The sequence below is a fragment of the Hyla sarda genome, chromosome 3, assembly GCF_029499605.1.
Source record: "Hyla sarda isolate aHylSar1 chromosome 3, aHylSar1.hap1, whole genome shotgun sequence".
Lineage (NCBI taxonomy): Eukaryota > Metazoa > Chordata > Amphibia > Anura > Hylidae > Hyla > Hyla sarda.
The window spans coordinates 142415892-142440764 of NC_079191.1; positions in this window are offsets into that span (position 1 = coordinate 142415892).

Consider the following 24873-nt stretch of genomic DNA (forward strand, 5'->3'; position numbering starts at 1 on the left):
AAGGGAGTTATGGGATGAGACGGAAGGAATAGAACAGTTGCCACAGAGAGAGGATGTGGACAACATTTTTTTAAGGGTGGCAGTGAGTCCACTTTTAATCCCCCCATAATTCCAGGTAGCTTCATTGACACCTTTCACAAGGCAGTGTGTAAGGAGATAAAAGCACTTATCTACCCGAAGGCAGGATTTAATATAACAAAAAATGAACAACAAGCATTAGATTGGCTGAAAAGTAACAAAGAAGTGGTAGTGTCCAAGGCGGACAAAGGTGGTGCAATAGTTGTTTGGTGGAAAAAAGATTATGACGCAGAAATACATAAATAGCTTAGCAACTTCTCAGTATATGAGAAGTTGCCCAGCGATCCTACAAATAAAATTGTGGATAACATACATAGCTTCCTAAGGAAATATGTAGAATTAGGGATGATCAGAAAAAAAAAACTGCTGAAAAGCTTATTCCTGTACATCCATCAAAACCGTATGTATATCCTGCCAAAAATCCAGAAAGGTCAGAATCCTCCGCCCGGACATCCGATCGTGTCTGCTATAGGTTCCCCTACCCAAGTATTATCTAGCTAAATCAATTGGCTTATTTCTCCACTACAAAAAGAAATCCCTACACACGTGAAGGATTCAGGTGATCTCATACAGGCACTTCAAAATTTCGAGTGGTCGGAGGGGTTTAGTCTGGCGTCCATCGACATTTAAGGACGTTTTTGTTGAAATTTTTGTCAAATTTATTACAGAAGCAACATCATTAGTACTAAATAATAATTGTTTTGAATGTGGTGGAGATTGGTTTAGGCAATTGCTGGGGACCGTGATGGGGTCCCCAGTTTCCTGTGTTTTTGCAAGTATTTTTTTAGGTATTTTTGAGCAGGACTATATTTTTACTCCTTTAAATTCCTTTCTCCACCACATCCAATTAATACTTAGATACATGGACGATATTCTGATCGTCTGGTCAGGTTCTCCAACGGAATTTGCCGAGTTTGTTTCGTACTTGAACGATATTAACTAGGCGAACATGATTTTCACGTCAGTCTTTGGAGGTAGTTTTCTAGAGTTTTTAGATGTAAAATTGTAGGTTAAGAAGGTAAATTACACTCTTTAGGTTTTAGAAAAGAGACAGCCCGTAATGCTATACTACATTTTGATTCCTCACATCCTAGAAAAATAAAAACCAGTATCCCCTATAGTCAATTGGTCCATTTGAAACGGATCAATTCAGATCCTAAGGTTTTCTCCCAACAAGCAGACGAATTGACAAGGCGTCTTGTTGCTAGGGGTTATCCCCAAAAGATAGCCGCTCAAGCTAGAGCAAAAATTGACATAATTCCTAGAGAGCAGTTGTTAGGTGAATGTAGAAATAGGAGGACAAATGGTCAAGTACAAGTATCAAGAGCAGTTTTTACATTTAAAAACACTCCAATGAATGAAAGAATAAAACAAGCAATTTTATCAAAATTGGTTCATGCTACAAAATGATCTGGATATTACCGACATTACTGCTGCAAAACCAATAGTGAATTATAGGTGAAATAAAACCATCAAGGATTATTCGAAAAATAAAGAAAAATAATCTACCGGGAGAAGAACATCGTTGGATGATTGAAACCGGGCAGGCAGTTTTGTCTGCGGTTCATGTTCATTTTGTGACATGAACATAAAATCTAATGTTAGATCGTTAAACTGGGATGTCATATAGTGAATATCAAGCAAACATTGACATTTAGGTCTAAATACGTAGTCTACTGTATGATCTGTACATATTATTACCATCAGGATGACCATTTGCCCCCTGTTTCACCGAATACGTGAACATATGAGATCTTTAATAACTGGCAAAGGAGTGACGAAGTTCGTTCCTCATATGCAAAAATACCATAAAAATGGACAGAAAGATTTGAAGTTTGCAGCAGTGGAACAAATTAATGGATCCTCAGGTTAGAGGCTACTGGCCCTATGGGGCTTAATGATAATAATGAGTGGGGAGCTCTGTTATAGTCCATGTCATTCTTATCCCTGTTCACACAGGCATGGTATTCTCTAGTTTTTAACCCACTTTTTAGTTATGTTAGGCACTGCTTGAGTTAAGTTATGTTAATGGACCTTTACGCACCTGCACTTGCATTTGCATTCTTTTTGGGGTTAAATCCATGGAATATGCGTGATGACGCGAGTGCGGCCTGACGAAGCACCAAGCAGAGTGATATGGTCCGTGACCAGCCTCTGAACTCCCCCGGTTCCATCTACCGCCTCCCCGCTTTGGTCCGAAGAGGACTTCGGTATCTTCATTGGAATTCCAGCACATCGGGTGAGTGCTCCATTACACACTCTGTACTTATTCATAGATGCATGGAATAGCCTTCCTGTAGAAGAGGTAGCTACAAATACAGTGAAGGTGCTTAAGCATGCATGAGATAAGCATAAGGCTATTCTTCATATAAGATATGGCCAGGGACTATTCATAGAATTCTGAATATTGGGCAGACTAGATGGGCCAAATGGTTCTTATCTGCCAAAACGTTCTATGTTTCTATTCAAGACCCCCATTTTAGGGATCAGACAGGTTCCCAGTGGTTTAACTCCCACCATTCATTTATCATCAACCATCTGCATGTCTTTCTCTTGGCTCCTGCAGGCTTTGCAATGCCAGACTCTTCCAACACAAGGAGCAACTTCCTTGCATACTATGCACACCCAACTTAACACACTTATGAGTGGCCACAAGGACCTGGACTGTCTGAGGCTAAACCAATAATCTGGAATGGCCAGGAAGGGAATGACAGACCCCACTACCAACCTGACATTCCATAAAATCCAGGCCTATAAACGCAACATTTTTTTGTACTCATTTTTTTTTTGTTGTTACTAAAGTTCTTTGAAGGAAATGTTTCACCTAGATTTTAGATATTTCCATTTAGATAGTAAAATAAAAAATGAGAATTTTTTTCCGTTTTTTAATATCCTTTCTCATAACAAAAAGTATGTAAACAGTAGTGATATCTTGAGCTTTTCTGCCATCGAAACAATTCTTGGCTGCTCCAAGTAAATGAAGAGATTATTTCTAGAGTTACATTATAATGATTATTATCACAACTGTGAAAGGATTTATTATGTCAGCGAAATATCATTTTTTTTGTCTGTGAAGACTTCTGGTGCATGGTATCTGGGCTAAGCTGTGTAATAAATATGATTTTCTATGCTTCACGTCTGCTTTCATAGCAGGGATCAATGCGTAATGAGAAGAACAGGCTACTTACAAAGAAACAAGAAGAGGCGGTTTTTGTTTCTAATGAGAAACCGAAAACACCTGTATAAACACATAGACTTTCTGCATATTACTTTCCTAAATTCAGCAGAGGCCTCTGTCTGTTTGCAAGGCAGCTTGTCCCTAGATTCAGAGGGTCACAGCCAGACAAGGTTTCAATAACTGTTCAAACTGATTATATCCATCATATATTCTAACTAAGTTAACTTAACTGAAACCATCTACAAATTTACATTGTGTGAGGCCATATGGAAAGATCACTTAATATTAGCCCCTTGTTTTTACCCTAAAAAACTAAAACATTCTCCACATTCTCAGTGGTCACTTCAAAGCAAACATGGACATACCATCAATGGGGAACGTTCCAATGGTGAGCATTCCTCTGGTGAGCCAAGATGTCAAAATTGGATTTTTTCCTATTTCATTTGTCACTGTTTGGTTATATAACAAACAAGTAAAATATAAAACTTGATCTCAACATTTTTTATTTATACAGTCCTAGTTCCTAAGCATATGAAGTTTACAATGTGAACGTATAGGTATTCTATACAATGAGTTTAGAAAGCAGAGTCTAGTAACCCTTATATTTATGAAAATAACTAGGGATGAGCGAATCGAATCGGACGAATTCGTTATTATTACAGGAAAAATTTGATTGGCAACGAATCTGAATATTGCAGCGATTCGATGAAACGAATAGCTTTATTAAACTCCATTTAGTGTGGTCCAGGCTCCAGGGCATCTAAAATGGTGGATCCACATGTGAGGACATGGGGAAAGGAACTCTGGGAAGGCCAGTGGGCGGGATGACCCTGAATCACATGCAGCATGTAGCCTATCAGCAGCCAGCCAGCCCTGTGATGTCACAGCCCTATATAATCAGCAGCAAACTTGCAGCCAGCCATGCCAGCGTTTTATGTCAGAGAGAGCGTTTTATTGCAGATAGAGAGCAGTGTGTGTGTTGCACAGAAAAACTGCTTTAAAGCAGCGATTCACCACAAGCCCAAGTCATTGCAGAAAAGCACTGACAGGGAAGGGAGAGAGAGAGAGGGAGAGATAGAGAGAAAGTGAAGCTTATAAGAGCCAGTTAAGCTGAGCACTAAAAGCCATTGTCACCTGCTATTAGTGCATAATAATTCTGTACTGGGCTGTACTTCACAACTACTCTGTACTGCTTCAGTGGGGTGTACAACAACTCTAAAGCTTATAGGGGCCAGTTAGGCTGAGCACTAAAAGCCATTGTCACTAAACTAATTTGGGTCTAGTTACTGTGAAAGGCCAGCAAAAGATACATGCTTGTTTCTGTAGTCTAATACAGTTTTTAAGCGTAGTGGAGCGCATAGTCCTCCTCTCATGAGTGTAAACTGTATGTACACCTATGTGGTGTCCTTTATATTTTTCATGTTAAACTAATTTGGGCCTAGTTACTGTGAAAGGCCAGCCAAAGCTACACACTTGTTTTTGTAGCCTTATACAGTTTTTAGCGGCGCGTACAGTCCTCCTCTCATAAGTGTAAACTGTACGTACACCTACGTGGTGTCCTTTATATTTTTCCTGTTGAACTAATTTGGGCCTAGTTACTTTGAACGGCCAGCCAAAGCTACACACTTGTTTCTGTAGTCTAATACAGTTTTAAGCGTAGTGGAGCGCACAGTCCTCCTCTCATAAGTGTAAACTGTACATACACCTACGTAGTACCCTTTATATTTTTTATGTTAAAATAATTTGGGCCTAGTTACTGTGAAAGGCCAGCCAAAACTACACACTTGTTTCTGTAGTCTAATACAGTTTTAAGCATAGTGGAGCGTATTGTCCTCCTCTCATAAGTGTATACTGTACGAACATCTATGTTGTGTACAATTTTGTTCTTGTTAAAGTCATAAGAGCCTAGTTACTCTGAAAGGCCAGCCAAAAATACACACCTGCTTTTGTAGCCAAATACAGTTTTAAGCGTAGTGGAGCATATTGTCCTCCCCTCATAAGTGTAAAATATATGCACTCAGCTGGTGTATAAGTATGTCAGCTAGAGAAGTGCCAGTACACCCCCAGTCAACAGTTGGTGGGTTTCTCAGACACAACCCTCAGTTGGCATGGCCCGGGAGCAGTCCTTGTCCTCTCATTGCCTCTGTCCTATGCCATTCCTTCCCCCACAGAAGTATAGTATGCTATGGGTTCAGCTCCACTATTTAGTGAGGACGATCTACTAGAGGACAGTCAGCAGCTGCTGCCCAGCCAACAAGTGGAGGAGACATCTGCCGCTTCCTCCGCTAGGCGGGCAAGTAGTGATGAGAAGAGTGGCGTGGGAGGTGGTGTTGCGAGCGTTCAGGCTCCTGAAGAAGACACTGTTGAGGAACCTGAGGAGGACATCAGTGACGTGCAGACACAACTCGATGATGAAGCCGATTGCCCTTGGGAGCTGGGTGCAGAAGGGGCTTCATCATCCTCAGGAGAAGAGGGTTGCAGGTTGCCAGCGAGGCAGCAGCTGAGCCAGCAGGGTGGTAGCAGGGTTGACAGTCAGCATGGCGGCAGAAATGGGAAGTCTGGAGCCAAACGTTCCCGGGATAGACCACCTGCGGCAGCCTACCTTCCCGGGAGTTAGACGAACAAGGGTTCCTGGAGTCGGAAGCAGTGGCAGTCAATCAGTGCGGACTGTTAGGGGGAAAATCAGCTACTCGGCGGTGTGGCAGTTTTTCATCAGGCATCCAGAGAATGTTAACCTGGCCACATGCAAGATGTGTTGCCAGAAGGTGAAGCGTGGCCAGGGTCCCAATGTTGGCACCATGGCCCTGCGTCAACATATGCAGCGTCACCATGAAGTGACCTGGGAGAATCGTGGCTGCGATGCAATGGTCCAGCCTGCTGCATCACCCAGTGGCACGCCGCTCCCTGTTTCAGCCAGCCAAGGCTCCACCCCCTCAGCCGAAGGGAGCTGTCTGTCATACCTATCTTTTGTTGGTCCAGATGCTCATGCTCTTCCTACTTTGAGTCAGTCATTCCGCCAGCAATCCATCAGCGAAGCCATGTCCAAAAGACAACAGTTTACACCCACTCATCCAACGGCACAAAAGCTGAATGTGCTCCTGTCCAAGTTGCTGGTGCTGCAGTCCCTCCCTTTTCAAATGGTGGACTCTGCACCTTTCAGAGAACTGATAGCTTGTGCTGAGCCGAGGTGGAGAGTCCCAAGACATCATTTATTTGCGAAAAGGGCAGTACCAGCCCTGCACAATTTTGTGGAACAAAAGGTGGGCCAGTCCTTGAGCCTGGTGGTGTACCAAAGTGCACGGCAGCGCTGACGCGTGGAGCTGTAACTACGGTCAGGGACAATACATATCCTTTATGGCCCACTGGGTGAATGTGGTTCCTGTACAGCCACAACAGCAACTTGGACAGGTCACCCTACTTGTGCCTCCGTGCTCTCAGACCGTTGGTCCTGTGACAGTGAGCGACTCCGCCTCCACATCCTCCACCATGTCCTCAGCCTCCACTGCACGAACAAGTCTCAGTGCCCCTCCAGCATACCATGTGTGCAGGGCAAGGCGGTGTCACGCTGTTCTTCACTTGGTTTGCCTTGGCGAATGTAGTCACACAGGGGAGGAACTGTTAAAAGTCATTCATCAAGAAATTGAATCATGGCTTACTCCACGAAAACTCGTACACTGTAAAGCACACGCTCCTTGAGCTGCAGCATCAGAACGGCATCCCCCAACATAGTCTGATTTGCAACGTTTCCACACGTTGGAATTCCACCCTCCATATGTTGGACCGACTATACGAACAAACAAAGCCATCCTCGATTTCTTGATAGGGGGACTCCCCTGTTTAACTTCAATGTCAACCAATGGCGGCTCATACATGGCACATGCCGTTTGCTCAGGCTCTATGAAGAAGCCACATTACTAATCAGTTGCCAGGATTACAGGTTGAACGACATCATTCCACTACTTAATTTCCTACAACAACTGAGTTTACAGTAGCTGATGAGTAACTTTTTTCATCTGCATAGTGAAGCAACTCATCAGCAGCAGGTAGACCTGGATGGAGCAGGACCTGAACAGCAGGTGGTGGCATACCTTGACATGACCCTGCCAACACACCTTGAAGATCCGCTTGAATTCTGGGCAGTCAAGCTTGATTTGTGGCCGTAACTAGCAGAGTTTGCCCTGAAAAAGCTGTCCTGCCCAGCCAGTAGTGGTGCCACACCAACACTTCACAAATATGGATAGTGAAAAACATATTTAAGGTGCTGCTTCCCAGTTACAGAAATTCCTCCGCATCAGACCACAAGTAAGTATTGAGAATATGCATTAGCCAAAACAAAAACAAAAATGTATATCTAATAAAAGTAAAGGTGTGCAAAAACCATGTGCCACCTTCACCACCGAGTATTAATGTGATGCAAAGACCCCTAAAAGGTGGAAGGGAACAACTTATGTTCCATTGTAACAGGTGGGGGGGAAAACTTCCCTTGTAAGGCCCTACTCTTGCACTATTAATTCCCTTATTGGCAAATGTTACTCGCCCAAAAAAGGCCAGCCCCACACAGGGACCTCTCCCTATTTCCACCTAAAACACTGCCATTTCCCAGGATTTTTAGTTGGAGAGTGCTTCCTGTGTGGGGTCGCCCTTTTTAGGGCAAGTAACACTTGCCAAGAAGGGAATTAATATGGCGTAGGACCTTACAGGGGGAGTTTTTTCCCCCACCTGCTACAATGACAGCTTCCACGTTTTTGAGGCAAGTGTTACTCACCCTAAAAAGGGCAGCCCCACACAGAAACCTCTCCCTATTTCCAACTAAAAACCCTGGGAAATGGCAGTGTTTTTAGGTGGAAATAGGGAGAGGTCCCTGTGTGCCAAATTTATCATACACTGGGGCTGAAAAGTATTTAGTCAGCCACCAATTGTGCAAGTTCTCCCACTTAAAAAGATGAGAGAAGCCTGTAATTTTCATCATAGGTATACCTCATCTAAGAGAGACATGAGAAAAAAAAATCATAAAATTACATTGTCTGATTTTTAAGAATTTATTTGCAAAATATGGTGGAAAATAAGTATTTGGCCAATAAAAAAAGTTAATCTCACTACTTTGTTATATACCCTATGTTGGCAATGACAAAGGTGAAATGTTTTCTGAAAGTCTTCACAAGGTTTTCACACACAGTTGCTGGTCTTTTGGCCCATTCCTCCATGCAGATCTCCTCTAGATCAGTGATGTTTTGGGGCTGTCGCTGGGCAACACGGACCTTCAACCCCCTCCAAAGGTTTTCTATCGGGTTGACATCTGGAGACTGGCTAGGCCACTCCAGGACCTTAAAATGCTTCTTAGGATACCACTCCTTCGTTGCCCGGGCGTTGTGTTTGGGATCATTGTCATGCTGAAAGACCCAGCCACGTTTCATCTTCAATGCCCTTGCTGATGGACAGCCGTCACACCCCCTCCAAGAGACTTGCATTGAGGGGGTGGGGTGTGATGTCACACGGGGCGTAGTCGTGACGTCATGATACTCCAGCCATCACGCTGCACACTCAGAGCCTCCAGCGCTGCGGAGAGCTCGCAAAGGTGGATGTTGAATGACAGATTGTGGGGGTCCCCAGTGGCAGGACCCCCGCAATCAGACATCTTATCCCCTATCCTTTGGATAGGGGATAAGATGTATTAAGGCCGGAGTACCCCTTTAAAGCTTTCTAGTTTCTATAGTATTAAAATAGATTTTCTTTTAAAATCTGCTCATATTCTGTGATATTGGAGAGCATGTGTTGCAGACAGCCTTGCTATTAATAAGACTCAGCTGGGATGATCTCACATATTATCTCGCTAAGAGAAAGCTTTATTAAAAATCATCTGTTTTATTATGTAGAGAAAACAGTCGGCCTATTGTGGATACATCTGAAAGCCAAACATTCTGCAGTGCAAATGTCTCTGTTGTATCTCTTGAGGTCCAAAAGTGAGTGTATTTCACAATGTTGTACTTTGGCACAGATATTTAGCTTCTGTTACGTAAAAACAGCCGATGGCTGTCCGGGCTTGCTGGGAGTTGTAGTTTTGAAACATCTGGAGGTCCGCAGGTTGAAGACCACTGAGGGCGAAGAGTTCACTCGAGTATAAGCCGAGGGGGGTGTTTTCAGCACGAAAAATCGTGCTGAAAAACTCGGCTTATACTCGAGTATATACGGTAACAACTGCCTATAAATGCAGCATAAAGGGATACAGACCTAAAAGCAGCGTGTAAACAAAGTGCTGTGCGCTAGAAGAGACCGGGATAGCACCACTCCAACGTGCATTTCGGTACATCACCTTTGTCTGAGTGTGAATTGGAGTGGAGTGGTGCTATCCCTTCATACCTGAATTGGGATATATTCCATTATTTATGTACCTTGATTTTTTTCTGTGCAGAGACGGTGATATCACCATCTATTGTTGTATTCCTCTTTCTCGCATATACATGTTTTTTATTTATGTCTTGTCTTCTACGGAAATAATAAAATTTGTGCATGTTTGGCACATACTCTTTTTTGAAATAACTCCGTTGTGCTCTTTGGTTTTTGACCTATTTATCAACTGCTTTCAGCCTGTTGATAATTTTCAGAAAAAAAAATGACTACAGAAGTTGATAAATGCCCCCCCAATATCGCTAGTACCATCAACGCGTTTCTACCACCAGTATTGTGGCGTCATCAGGAAAGTACACTATAAACGCAATTGTCAGATTTAATTAAATCACAGTAACTAAAAGGACCAGCAAGATAAATTGCACAGATTTCATATAGATAGATTTGCATAGAAGTGGACAAAAAATGCATGGAACCTATAGGAGAGAAAAACACACATTCTCCTCCAAAAGTTGCTGTGCCATAATTAGCCAATGGACCTGCAAATAAAATGCCCATGCACAATAAGAATATATATATATATATATATATATAAGGCTGATATATTTCAGGCTGATGTTTCTGGGCGGTAGAATCAGTCTGTCGGGGGGCGTGGCTTTGCGTGCTACATAATGGCCGCACTGTGAGAAAGCTCCCGCTCCCGTGGCTATAAACTAGCTTCTCAATTCCCGGTGATCCAGCTACTTTACATGGGGAGGGCCTCCTGCAAGCACCGGACCCCCTCAGCACCCACCCGACAGCTGGCCTTGTCGCCTGGAGGTATCTGGAGGTACCTGCAATCGCCGCCGGCCTCGGTTTCCGTGCGCCTGCGAGCCATTACTGTGCCGGCGCAGGGCCTGAGGTCACGTTCGGTGCCACCTGCTGCAGCCCTGAACTGTGCTCCCATTGTATCCTCTCCACCGGGACAGGAGTCCCTAGTGCCACCCTCCTCACTGCTGCCGCAGACCCCTCAGCCACACGCTGCTCCGCTGCTGCCGGACTCTACTGCCGTGGACCCCTTCCCTGCAGGGTTAACCCCCGAGACTCCAGCCTGCCTGGGAATAGGGGTGAGTGACTGTGGTCCCCTGCTCCACATCCTTCTCCGACCTCCCGGCCTTCTGTTCTACCCTGGACCTGCCGGTCCCCCAGCTGGTGGATTGGGACCTCACCTCTCCTCCCCCACCCCTGCATGTGGCAACCTGTCCGGTCCCGCAGGCCTGGAACTCAAAAGAAGTCCCCTCCTCATGACTCCAGAGGCCTCCCAGCGGATCCCCCTTCAGTTGTCCTAGATGGCTCCCGTCTATCCTGATTACTCCTGGCTCGGGACTTTATCATGTTACTTGATCCAGTCCCGCACGGACTTCCTGCTAATGTTTTCTTACTCACTCTTTTTTTTTTTTTTGCATAGTTTATTACCAATTGTTCTACACTTGCATTTTTGGTCACCTGTAGTTTGAATTAATTCCAAATTGTGATTCTTGCTGTGGCCTCGGGGTGGGGTGCTTACCCTTCATTGTAGTCGTCCCTTGGTGGTGTCCTTCCATTTCCCCTTTCGAAGCTATAGCAATACATCGTCCATGCCTTGGTTCTCGATCCACCTTGGTGGTCTTGGCTTCTGCATTGGCTTTATTGTCAATGGTTGGTTTAATTGCACTGTTTTGTTTTTGTTGTCTTTTGTGTTGTCTTGTCTGTGTGCTGTTTGTTTGTCCGCCTTTGTGCTATCCTCTGTTCCCTCTCCTGCTTTCTCTCTTTCCACAGGTCACCTTTCCTCGTGCTTTCCTTTCCTCCCTTGTCTCCTCTCCACAGGTCTGCTGAAGCCTTCCCAAGGTCTTTCGTGAGTATGACTCTTTATTGTCTTTCTTCCTCTTCTCATTGTCCACCATGGTCAGATGTGTCTCCTTGAATGTTAAGGGCCTTAACTCCCCTTTTAAGAGGCATTTCCTTCAGCGTGAACTGGTGGACCTGCGAGCTGAAATTGTCTTCCTTCAGGAGACACTTTGACCATTCTGGATCTTTTGAAAGACCCCAGGTCTTCTCCGCCGCAGTCTCTGATAGGAAGACGGCTGGGACAGCTATCTTGGTTTCTCGCTCCTGCTCTTTACAAGTCTCCTCTTGCTCTCTTGACCCTCAGGGGCACTACTCAGGTGAGGGGGTCCTGGGTGGGGTCCCTCTTCTGCTCTGTAATATTTACACCCCTAACACGTCTCAAATGCCGTTTCTCCATAGGGTTCTCTCTAAACTCCATAAATATCCCTCTTCTGCTTGGTTACTAGGGGGACTTCATCCTTATTTTCTCTCCAAAATGGATCGCCACTCCCTCTCTGGCTCCCCACCTTCTCCTACCCAGTTGCGCTTGGCTTCCCTTTTTCGGCAGACTATCCGGGCCTCTTGGCTATACGACCTGTGGCGCATAAACCATCCGATGGACCGTTCTTTTAGTTTCTATTCACACCCGAACAAGTTGCATACTCGCATAGACTACTTTTTCGGTAATCTTCCCATGGAGCGCATGCTCTCTACTACTTCCCTTGACCCTATTTCCTGGTTCTACCATTGCCCTGTCCTCCTCTCCTTTTCCCACTCTCCTTCTTCACTCAGAAGATGCCACTGGTGTCTGAACGATTCTCTCCTTAAAGCGTTGCCTTTCCTGGAGTCGATTCAGACATGTATCACTGATTACTTTGCCACAAATGAGGGCTCGGTTGCTTTGCAGGTGGTCTTTTGGGGGGCTCATAAGTGCGTGGTTCGTGGTCACTGCATTGCTCTAGGGGCCCGACTTAAACGTGACGCCCTGGCACGCTCCCGGGACTTCGCGCCCTGATCGTCCACCTGGAGACTCTCTTACTCTCCTCTCCTTCTGTTTCTATCCTGAGGCGATTGGTGACTGCGCGTGCTCAACTGTATAATCTGGCTCTTCATAGGGTGGAGCAGCAGTTGTTATACACCAAGCAGCGTTTTTATGAGAAAGGTAATAAAGCCCACACTTTGTTGCCCAGTTGCCCTCCGCCCTGAAGGATTCCTCAGGTGTCTTACGCTATCACCCTGCTGACATCTCCCGACTCTTTGTCGATTACTACTCTAACCTTTATTCTCTCCCTTCCCAACTCCCATCTTACCCAGGGGAGCGTGCTGCCGCTCTTGATTCTTATTTGTCCCGATGCAGCTTGCCTTCTCTGTCCGAGGCCGATTGTGGGGTTCTAAACGCGACTATTACTGGAGAGGAACTCCTTTAGGTCCTAAAATCCCTTCCAGTGGGCCGCTCCCCGGGGCCTGATGGTTTCTCTTATCTCTACTATAAGACCTATTCTTCCATACTTGTGCCTAAACTTGTCCCTCTTTTCAATTCGTTTATGGGGGTGAAGAGATCCCGCAATTTATTCTCCACTTGTTGATTACCCTGATACCCAAACCGGGCATGAATCCCCATGATTGCTCCAGTTACAGGCCTATTGCTCTCCTCAACTCGGATTTGAAGCTTTTTTCTAAAGTCTTAGCAGTGAGGCTTAGCTCCTTTTTTCCCTCCCTTATCCATAAGGATCAGGTCAGGTTCATCCCCTGTCGCCAGGGGGGAGAGAACACGAGGAGGGTAGTGGGCCTGGTTGACTTGATCAATCGACGGTCTGAGCAGGCATTGATTCTTAGCCTGATCGCGGAAAAGGCCTTTGATAGGTTGGGTTGGCCCTTTCTTTTTGCTGCCCTTCAAAAATTTTGAATCACTGGGAACTTCCTCACTGCACTACGGGGCCTCTATTCCTCTCCTACTGCCTCTCTTAAACTCCCTCATGCTCCTTCTCCTACTTTTCCTCTCTTTACTGGCACTAGACAAGGTTGTCCGCTGTCCCCCCTGGTGTTTGCTTTATGCATCGAACCTCTTGCGGCCATGATCAGGGGGGACCCGGACATCCCTGGCATCCAATGATGCAGCCGATGATGTACTCTTTAAGCTCTCCGGTCCTCTCTTCCTAATCTTTATAGGGCCCTCCATGACTATGGTGTTGTATCAGGCTATAAGGTCAACCTCTCTAAATCGGAGGCTCTCCCCCTAAACCCCCCCTCTGTCTCTACTCTTCTCTGCTCTAACTACTCTAACTACTTCAAATGGTCAACTTCTGCTATCAAGTACTTGCGGGTTCACATCACTTCCAAATACATCACTCTCTACTCTACTAATTACCTTCCCCTTTTCCGTGAACTTAGAGCACTGCTTGTGAAAGGAAAGTTGGATCGCGGCGGTTAAAATTACGCTTTTACCCAAGTTATTATATTTTTCGAAATGCTACCAACTCAAGTGCCCTTGTCTGCCCTTCGCTCCTTTCAATCTGCTATCTTTTGCTTCATCTGGGATGGGAAGAGGCATCGCCTGCCGATGTCAGTCGTGATGGCTAATCGGACCATGGGGGGGTGGCTGTTCCCGATGTAGCTAAATACTACTGGGCTGCTCACCTACTCCATCTTGCGGCATGGTCCTCTTACCATGCATTTAGCCGCTGGATGGGGCTAGAGAAACTTTTGTTGGCCTGTATCCACCCGAACTCTCTCCTCTGGTCCCCTCTGTCTCCCCCCCCCCCCCCCTCCCGGGTCCTATGTCCTTCTCTAGTTACGTTTGGGGTTACTGCTCTAGGAACTTCCCTTACGGTCTTTCCTTTACTGTCTTGCCTTCCCGGCGGGTATGTCCACCCTCATGGTGCGTGAATGGGGTTCTCGAGGCCTCTTCTGCTGGGCTGATGTAGTGCACCCCTTGTCTCGTTCCCTTTTACCCTTTGAACAGCTGGTGTCTCGTTGGGATCTCCCCTTGTCTGAGAACTTCCACTACCTGCAACTTCGGCATTTCTTGTCCTCCACAACTGGTTCTACTGTGGTCTCTTGACCTACTGGATTTGAAAGGTTGTGCCGTGGTGGACCTCAGGCGTGGGGTCTTCTCTCTGACATCTACTCGCTACTCCTTCAGCCCCCTGACGGAGATTTCCATCTCACAGCTATATGGGCCATTGGGATGCTGCCCTCAACACTTCTCTCACCCTGCCTCAGTGGCATATTATTTGGGAGAGGGCTTCTAAGGCATCCATCTGCACAGCTTATAAGGAAACCCAGTATAAGATGATCATGGGCTGGTATCACACCCCTGAGCTTTTAAATAGACTGAACCCTACTATCCCTCTTCAATGCTGGCGTTGTGGGGTGGGTTTGGGTACAGTCTTCTACATTTTCTTGTCCTGTCCTCTTATAGGTTACTACTGGACGTTGGTGCAGTGATTGGTCTCTGGCTCCCTGGGTGTCTCAGTCCCTCTAAACCCCCGAATATATCTTCTCCATCTCTCCCATCCCGCCCTATCTAAAAAAACGTTTAGACTTTTCACGCATATCACCTTGGCCACCAAAACCCTTATAGCTAAATGTTGGAAACGAACTCTCCATCCCTTTGAGGCTGATCTACTGGCCCGTATCCGGGAGATCCACTCCTTGGAATATCTTACAGCCTTGCTGAATAACTCTGTCCCCTCATTTCTCTCGGTTTGGGAACCTTGGGATCCCTTCTCTGACCGACAACTGCCTTGACCTGTTGAGCTCTCCTCCCTTTCTGCCTTTTTCTTTCCTTCATTTTCCTCTTCCTCCTGGCCTTGTGTTTCATTCTGTGTGTGTCTATGTGGTCCCTCAGTGTTCTTCTTCTCCCTCTACCCTCATACCCTCATCCCCCCCCCCTTTTTAGTGTATGTGTCGCCCTCTGGGCCTTGTAGATTACTATACCCACTTACAGAGATGTGCCTTATTTTTGGCTGCGTTTGGCTCTAGCACTGACCACTGTTTTGTAGATATTCCATAGCAGCTTATCGTAAGCCTTCTCTGTATACTTTTCTGTATTTTTGTGGGCATGGCCCGTATTGATACACTTGATTATTGTTTTCTTTGGATTTGTATATTTGAAAAAATTCAGTAAAAATTTACAGTTAAAAAAACAAAAAACTAAAGAATCAGTCTGTCGAAGATGTCTTTGAACCAGCATGTCGCCAAGACTACGGCCTCGCCTGTAGGGGATTTAAGGTGAGCTACCAATGATGTCCTGCAAGTCAGGGTCAATCTTAAGTATATCCCAATGTTTGGTAATTATATTACGTATGGGGATAGAGAATTTATCATAAGTACCGATAATTCTTGCTAATAGTGGTGTGTCGGTGGCGATTGTGTTCTGTTTGGGAGTTAGGAGCTCATTCCGTGGTTTTACAGGTGCCTCCCTGAGGGCTCTGTTTAGTATATTACTGGGGTAACCTCTCTCACGAAAGCTCTGTGTCATATTGCGCGCTTCTCTTCTATAGTCCTCCGGGCGGGAACAATTCCTCCTTAGGCCTGTGTTGATGGCCTGCACCAGTTGCTCAAAGCTGTCCCTACTGCCGCACAACAACACGAATACGTCGTCAATGAAGCGTAGCCACATTAATGCATGTTCACTGAAGTGTTCCCTTGTGTCAGAGAAAAGGATGGTGGCCTCCCACCAACCCAGGGTGAGGTTCGCATACCGGGGGCACAAGGGCTCCCCATAGCGGTTCCCCTTAGTTGGTGGTAAAATCGGCCTTGGAACAAAAAATAGTTAGGAGTCAGGACAAAATTTAACAACTGGAGCACAAATCTATTGTGCTCATGATAGTGAGAACCCCTGGAGTTCTGTATGTATGTTCCAAGCCTAATACTCCCCTGTTAATTAATTACTTTGTATTGATTGCGCTCTATACCTCAGTGTCATCCTGCACTGGCCAATGCATATATTACTGCACACGCCCCCCCATGATAGCGTCTAATGGGGGGAGGGGCTAAGCACGCTTTAACTCGCAGTTCTGAGCAGTTGTGACGTCAGACGCCACTTCCTCACTGGAATCCGCGAGTGAGCCGGCAACCTTCGGCTCCCTGCTCACTGCAGGTTGTCTCACGTCTTTTTCTGTGAATCTCCAGAACCGTGAGTAACATAGACCTGTCACCGCACAGATCTATAGGTAGCGTTCTTTTCACAGGGCATCTTTGTGAACAAAACTTTCTCTTGTTTTCTTTTTAGGTGGACTCTTTCTTATGTGGCTACTGAACCTTAGCCTTGGGACATATATAGTTTTCTACCTATAGGACTTCTATATCATGCAATACATGTCCAAATCAGCCTGAAATATATATATATATATATATATATATATATATATATTCTTATTGTGCATGGGCATTTTATTTGCAGGTCCATTTGGCTAATTACGGCACAGCAACTTTTGGAGAATGTGTGTTCTTCTCTCCTATAGGTCCATGCATTTTTTGTCCACTTCTATGCAAATCTATCTATATGAAATCTGGGCAATTTATTTTGCTGGTCCTTTTAGTTACTGTGATTTAATTAAATCTGACGATTGCATTTATAGTGTACCTCCCTGATGACGCCGCCAATACTGGTAATAGAAACGCGTTGGTGGTACTAGAGATATTGTTGTCACATTTTATCAGTAATCTGTTGTGCGTGACTGCGGTGGCTGAGGCCAGCCACACCTGGTTAGCGTGCATATATCAATTTTGGAATTTTTGCCATCGAGCGCCACAATCACCTCAATCACCTTAGTTTGATAGTTTTTAATAATAACTAGTAAAAGTTACGTTTTATAGCACATCCGGAGCACCTCCTCTACTCTCTTGTATCTGATTTATGCAGCATGATATTGGTAATATCAAGTGGCTTACATAGGACCACATACCTTTGCTACATTTATAGATTATTTTTCTAAAAATTATGTTTCTAAAAAGAAGTGGATAAGATATGCAAAATCTCATTCACATATATTGTACTGTTATTCGCTCTGGATTTTACCTGTGCAAATCTGAAGGTAAACTCTGCAGTGAATCTAGAAGTTGTATCTTTGAGACTTTGATAACAAATAAATACTTAAGAAAGTCGTCATCAGTTCTCATACCAATTGCACTTGAAGTTGCTATATACTATACAAGATTCATAAAGTTGCTATAAAAGCAGTTGCCATTCAAAACTGTGTGTGGCCCCAGAATTAGGCCGCGTTCACACAGTGGAAAGTATGCACGGAATTCCGCATAAACTTTCCGTGCAGAATTCCATGTGAATTTATTGCCCATTAACTTTAATGGGATTCACACAGCAGAATTTCCACATGCAGAATTCCGCTGTGGAAATTCTGTTTTCCACTGTCCGGAAAAAATATGTCTGGTCTTATATTTTTCCGGACTTCAGCTGCGGAATCCCATTGAAGCCAATGAGACTGACTTTCTGCTGAATTATTGCGGAAATCGTGCAGAATGCATGCGGAATACATGCAGATTCCGTGCGGAATCCGCACGAACTATCACTGTTTAATAAAATAAATAAAAATTATTTTCCACAGTCGCTCACAGACCCCCGCAGCCAAGGGTACTACTACACCCATCATGGAACAGACCTGTTTCCATAATGGGAGTAGTAGTTCCCCTGGCTGCAGGAGTCTGCGGGTGGCTGGGAAGACTACTGTAGCGCTGGTACTACTACTCCCATCATGAAACAGTCTGTTCCATGTTGGGAGTAGTAGTTCAGGGGCTGAGGGATTGATCGCATTGGGTTTCCCTTCTGAGATAGTAATTAACCAGGGGAGCGGGCGTCATGCTCCTCTCCCCTGCAATGTATATTTTACAGTCAAAATGTCATATTCAAATACCCACCAGAAGCTCTGAATGGCATTCAGGGCTCCCAGTGGGGTTTTTTAAATTGTACAATTTTCTTTAATATAGATGGCCAGCCGGGAATCACAGCGCAATGCACTGACACGTGAATTATCATATGCTCGTACTGCTTTATTAAACTGTGTTTCTGCAGACTTTTCTTTTAAACTGGTAGTTCAAAACTGTTTTTGTAGGTGTGTTTTTTTTTGCAATTTTTTTGTGATTTCTAGACACTTTTTCATGAATGTTCATGATACTTAACTAAACTAAAAATGTTGGAATTTTTTTCTGGAAAAACTGAAAAAACTTGTATGGAATATATTCTTCTATAATGATAAATTAATATGATTATAAAATGGTATTCAAACTACATAATATTTAGACCTTCATAAAAGACATCTAAGAATCTTTGTAAGTTCTCCGGTCTCACCTTAAAATGCAGTGATCAGTATCGATCACAGCATCTAAAGAGTTAATGAAGGACATCAGCGCTGATGTCTGCGATTATCCATGAGTTCCTGGCTGCTGATAACCGTGCCGATCACTGTGTCGGGAGACGCGTTGATCGCCAAACCCTAAAATGTACATGAACATTGCTTTGCGCTAAGTATTAGGGCACAGCGATGTACATGTATGTTGGATGTCCTCTAGTGGTAAAAATTGTATTTTTAAAGAATTTTTTTTTATATGAAATCATGACAAGGCTATTATTTAATTATTAAATTGACCAAAACAAGCAATTCATTTGGAGCATAATCAATATTATACATAAATACATTATTTAAAATAAACCTTTTTACCAACATAAGGCTTCAGTTTCTATAAAATGATGTGCATTTAAAAAACTAGTAATCGTTAAAATTAGTAATGTTCACATGCTTGCTTGTTATGCAGTTGACAACCCTTTTTCTTTTTTGCAGCATGTCAGTGGTGGCGTGAGATTGTTAAAAAAAAAAAGTTGGATCTTTTTGGAAAAGTCTCATATAAGAAATTTGTGTCCACTGCATCTGCCAAAATAAAATTGGCTTCAACAGAACACATTCCTAAAAAAGACAGAGACAAAAAGCCCCAAACAAAACTGTGCAAAGACAATAATACATTTCCCCCAATATGTATGTTTTTTTTTTTTTTTTTAACTTTGTTTATTGAGTTTTCACATTATATAAATAAAGAGAAACAAGTAATGCGAAAAAAGTAACGGTATACGAACAGGCATAAGCGGGTAGCGCAGTACCCTGAATGCCACAGCAAATATGTAATATACAGAAAAGCAAGCATTAGTATTCAGCCTACCAGGCCAAAATGTTCCTTCCGACCGCTCACACCAAAACATTCACAAGCATTCCTGGACAGACAACAACATTAAACTGTAACAGAGGACCAAGGCACATAAAACGGGAAACATCAAGGAAGGGCATGACATAAAGGAAAGTGAGGGGAAAGAAAGAGAAGAAGAGAAGAAGAGAAGAAGAAAAGAAATGTCAATGAGACCAGGTGAGGGGAAGGTATAAAAGCAGATAGCCACCCTAAGCTCACCTGACAACCCGGATTCCTTAGCCCACTCCATCTGGAAGGCGAAGCGGTCCCAGAGTACCACTGAGTGAGGCCCTACAATACCATTCCGTATGGCGGAATGGCATGACAAATGCCTCAATTTGCGATCTATCTAAATGAGCTACCATAAATGTGCGCCATTTGGCAAAAAATTTCTTAGCATTCCGTTCCCTATGCCTCTCCGTATCCAATCTGTCAAACTCCAGAAAGGCTGTTAACTCCGCCAGCACGTCTGACAATGCCGGCATTCGCGAGTGGATCCACTCCCTGAGAATAACTCGTTTAGCCACCAGTAGGATCACATGAACAAAACGCGGAACAGTACGCATTCCAGCCACCTCAGCTATCTCCGGGCCGACAGATTGGAAAAGGAGAGCTTGAGGGGTCATAGGGACCTACATCTGTCCAAAAGGTCCGTGAGAAGGAGCAGCTCCATATCCCATGATAAAAATCAGTACCAGGACTAGAGCACTTAGGAAAAGACACAATCCTGTCTGGGCACGAGGGGGTGGCCGGGAGATTGAAGCCCAGGTAGCCATGATGCATCAATTTAAAATAAGTCTCCCTCCAACGCTCACTTATGACATTAGCTCTGACTTTGTTCCAACCCTCCAATATTTTTTGGCGTAGGTCCTCATCTGGCACAATGGACTCCCATTTGCAAAACACTGCAGTTCGAGAAATTTTTAAGAAATAAGTATTGAGGCTCATATATAAGTGTGGGAGAGACAACTTACGGGCTTGAGAGCCCACCAAATCCTCAAAGGATGAGGGGCACACTTCAGAAGCAGGGTTGCGAAGGCGAGATTGGGAAAAAGAGAGAAGTTGGGAGACCTGAAGGAAATGAGTCGAGGGTAAGGAGAAATCAGACAAGATTTCCTGAGGGCGTAACCATCGCTTTTCCTCCACATGCATGAGCTGCCTAGCTACTCTGAGCCCTTTCTGTCGCCAAGCCGAGAATAAACTACTTTCCACCCCCTGCGGAAACTTAGGATGTCCCCACAGGTCCAGGCGCCCAGACAGCAGAAAAGGCAAATTAAATGCCTTACGAACCGCCTTCCAGGTCACAATGGTGTCCCTCACCACTAGGGAACGTTTTATGTGGGTCGGGAGGCGAGGGATGCGTGTGTGTAGGCAAGCCGAAAGCTTCCATGGGAAGACCAGGTCTGCCTCTAAAGGGTAATTAGAATGATAACTAGATTTGTGGATCCAGTCCAATACATGCCTGAACAAGCAGGCCAAGTTGTAACCGCGAACGTTGGGAAAACCAACCCCGCCATCAGGAGAACGTAGCATCAACTTTTGTAACGCTATTCTCGGTCGCCGACCGGCCCACACAAAACGAGTAAAAGCCCTGTTGAGATCATTTATATGTTTGTGTTTAAGCAGCAATGGTAAAGTCTGAAGGTGGTACAACATGCGGGGGAAACTTATCATTTTTACTAAATGGCAGCGACCCAGAAAGGAGAGGGGAAGGTGGGACCAACGGTGAAGTTCGTCTGTGATTGTCTTGAAAAGGGGAGGGTAATTAAGGGTGTATAAGGAGGAAGGGAGTTTCCCTATGTTGATCCCTAAGTACGTTATATGGTTTTTAATGATGACAGGTGGTATACCCATAGCCGTCCAATAGGAGGCCGGTTTGGGTGGGCCCAGGGGTAGAGCTTCACTTTTCAAAGGGTTAATTTTATTTACTTAGATGTAGTTGGATCAGTAATGCAGGAAAAACATAATAAAAAACGTGAGGTTACAGAGTGTATTGACTGCTATAGGAATCACTAAAATAAAACTGTGCATAGCTATTAGAAAATCCAGAAGAGTGGCACATCATGAACTATACTTATCTATCCATCATCTGTAATCCACATCTCACTATAACCCACTTTCCAGGCTGCAATCCCAGTCATCACTGTATCTGAATAGTTTTCAACCAGTACAGAATACACACATGACACATAAGACACATCATTATCATACAGACCGTGTACCAATAATGGGAAATGCTTGTAGTCTAAATTTCCTAGAAAAAAAATGGCCCTGTCCAAATGCCAGCTGATGGCAGTTTGACTATCTCTGAATGCCAGGGCTGTAATTGACACATAATTGAGCGAGAATTGCTCAACAAAAGCGCCAATCCAGATTACAAAGTGACACACTCCCCATTTATGTATTCTTCGTTCTGCACATTTCTATTAAATCATAGACATAACTACCTTCTGGCTGTCGTACTGGAAGGCACTTGTCATTAGTGGGGTTACATTGATGACAATACATTATACACTATAAAATGTAAAAGGTGAAATTGAAAAGTGGGCACATTTGCAAATAATGCAGAAAAAATTCAGTTGGAGGTTTTTTGTTTTTTCACCTCTGTGGATTTATATAAAATTAATGAATTCCACATTTCCAGAATCACCCCTCCTAGTATTACCATCTGGGCAGATGCTGAACTAGAGTCCTGTGGGACAAATTTTGGACTCAGGACGCCTCCCCCCTCTGACTGCTCCAATTTAGTAGTCAGGCCCCTCACACTGCCCCATATTGTCACATTTCTCCCTCACAACTCCTCTGCATCCTTCCAGTGCTCCACTCCCCCCCGTTGGTTCTCCCCTCTCATAATCTTCCAGAACGTAAAGGTCCCCATACACTTTAGACATGCATTGGTTGAACCTGCTGATTTCAACGGAACCAGCCGACCATCTAATGTGTATGGGATGTCCTAAAACCCCACCAAAAGATAATTTCAGGAAAAAGACAGATTAGGCAGGTTGAATGCCCTGGCAAGAATACATGTGGTGTATCTTTGTCTTCTATGTCTGTTCCACCTTTCAATATATCCCAGCAATCTCCTTTTACCTCTCCCTTCCATCATCCACTGAATGGACCTCTAGGGTGGGCCTCATAAAACCACTAAGCCTGTTTCTTTGGTAGGTATGTCCATAACTAGCAGAAAGGTACCAAGTCAGGTCCATACTAGGTGGGAAGCACCATCTCTCCATGCAAATCTGAGATTCATATATTCACTACATTTTAGAATGTGCAGATAAAACAGACAAGTCAAGGTTGTATATATACTCAGTACAAGAAGAGAATGAGAAAGCAAAAGCAGACATTTGTACTTTTCCTCTAAAAGGAAACTATGAGATTCATTTAAACTGGTAATTTGATCGTCCTTTGGAACATTCCTGCAGGTTTCCAGAGCCTGGCTGTAAATTAAAAGGAAGAGGCAGCAACGTTGCTAAGAAACCTAGCTAGTTACTTCACATACAGGATAGGTGGATAGTCAGCCAGGGGAGAATCTATTTGCATGGAAATATTTCATCTATGAGGCTCTGAAGCTTATAATGATCAGTGCAAGCGGTATGAAATCAAATAGTCAATAATGTCCTGTATTCATCACATTATGCAGTCAGGCAATCCTGTCCAGATGAACCAAGCATTGGAAATGAAGAGCAAATGATTCCGTAAGATTAACTCTATAACAGAAATTGTAATTGAAACATAAAATGCCACATATAATTCAGACATTTATTGGAACGTATGAAAAATCTACCAGTTTTTTTCCTCTAGATATCACGTAAACTGGTAATCATATCGGAACTAACATATTTCACTCTATGCATAATCACATCCCCCTATGGTCCCCGTGGTGTCCCCGACTCTCCAGACGTCTTCTTCCCCGGGATCCACGCTCTCCGTCATCTCGTCGCTACGCACGCCGGGACGGTGTGCGCGTCGACGTGAGACGTCGAAGGAGAGTGCCGGCTAAGCAGGGGATCCCGGAACGGAGCAGACACCGAGGAGGAAGGTAAGGTCCTGTAAGCTGTTCGGGACGCCGCGATTTCACCGCGGCGGTCCCAAACAGCCCGACTGAGCAGCCAGGTTAGTGTCACTTTCCCTTCAGACGCAGCGGTCAGCTTTGATCGCCGCGTCTGAAGGGTTAATACAGGGCATCACCGCGATCGGGGATGTCCTGTATGAGCCGCGGGTCCCGGCCGTTGATGGCCGCAGGGACCGCCGCGATAGGCGTGTATTCACCGTATAAGACGCACCAACTTTTCCCTCCAAGTTTTGGGGAAGAAAAAGTGTGTCTTATGCGGTGAAAAATACGTGACAATCTGTAAATGTTTAAACCCCTCAGTGATGTCAAAAAACTTCATGGTACATAGTGTGACACATCTTTCATGCTTCAGAGTAAAGAATGGGAGTAGAAACCAATAAAATCAGGGGATCACAGAACTTACCTTTTCAACCTAAAACCTTCTAGATCTTTACTTATAAAATGCTGACGGGTTTCAACATTTAGGGGTGGGGGATTTATTTACAATTATTATTGAGAGAAAAATATTTACTGACATTTACATTGACAATTAAGCAATTTTCCATATCCTGATCTACCAGTATTACCCGAAGCAGGGAAGTTACACAATTTATGTAATTACCATTGACTTTAATCGGAGTTATGCAAACGGGTGTTCAGTAAACAGTGTAGCTCATGGGCATGAAAGGGTCTGAGTGGTCTGAGGCTCAATTGATGGGTCAGAGCACCTCCAAAACAAAGGAGGTCTTGTGGGGGTTCCTGGGAAGCAGTGATTAGTATCTACCAAAAATGAAGGGCAACTGGTGATTCAGTAACAAAATTATGGCTGCCAAAGGCTGCTCATTGGTAGTTTTGGCATTTGAAGTCATTGTGCCTTCACTTCTAGCAGTAATGCTGCTGCAGGGAGCTTCTATAAGGAAATGTTAGAAGAGGGTCAATAGCTATTTGTGATGACAAATCACCCACTCACTTACAGATACTACAAACATTGCCTTGTCCACTCGTCGCTGTCACATAAGCTGGGACACCCAACACTGCCATCATACTCTTAACCCCTTAAGGACTCAGCCCATTTTGGCCTTAAGGACTCAATTTAATTTTTACGTTTTCATTTTTTCCTCCTCGCCTTCTAAAAATCATATCTCTTTTATATTTTCATCACCAGACTAGTATGAGG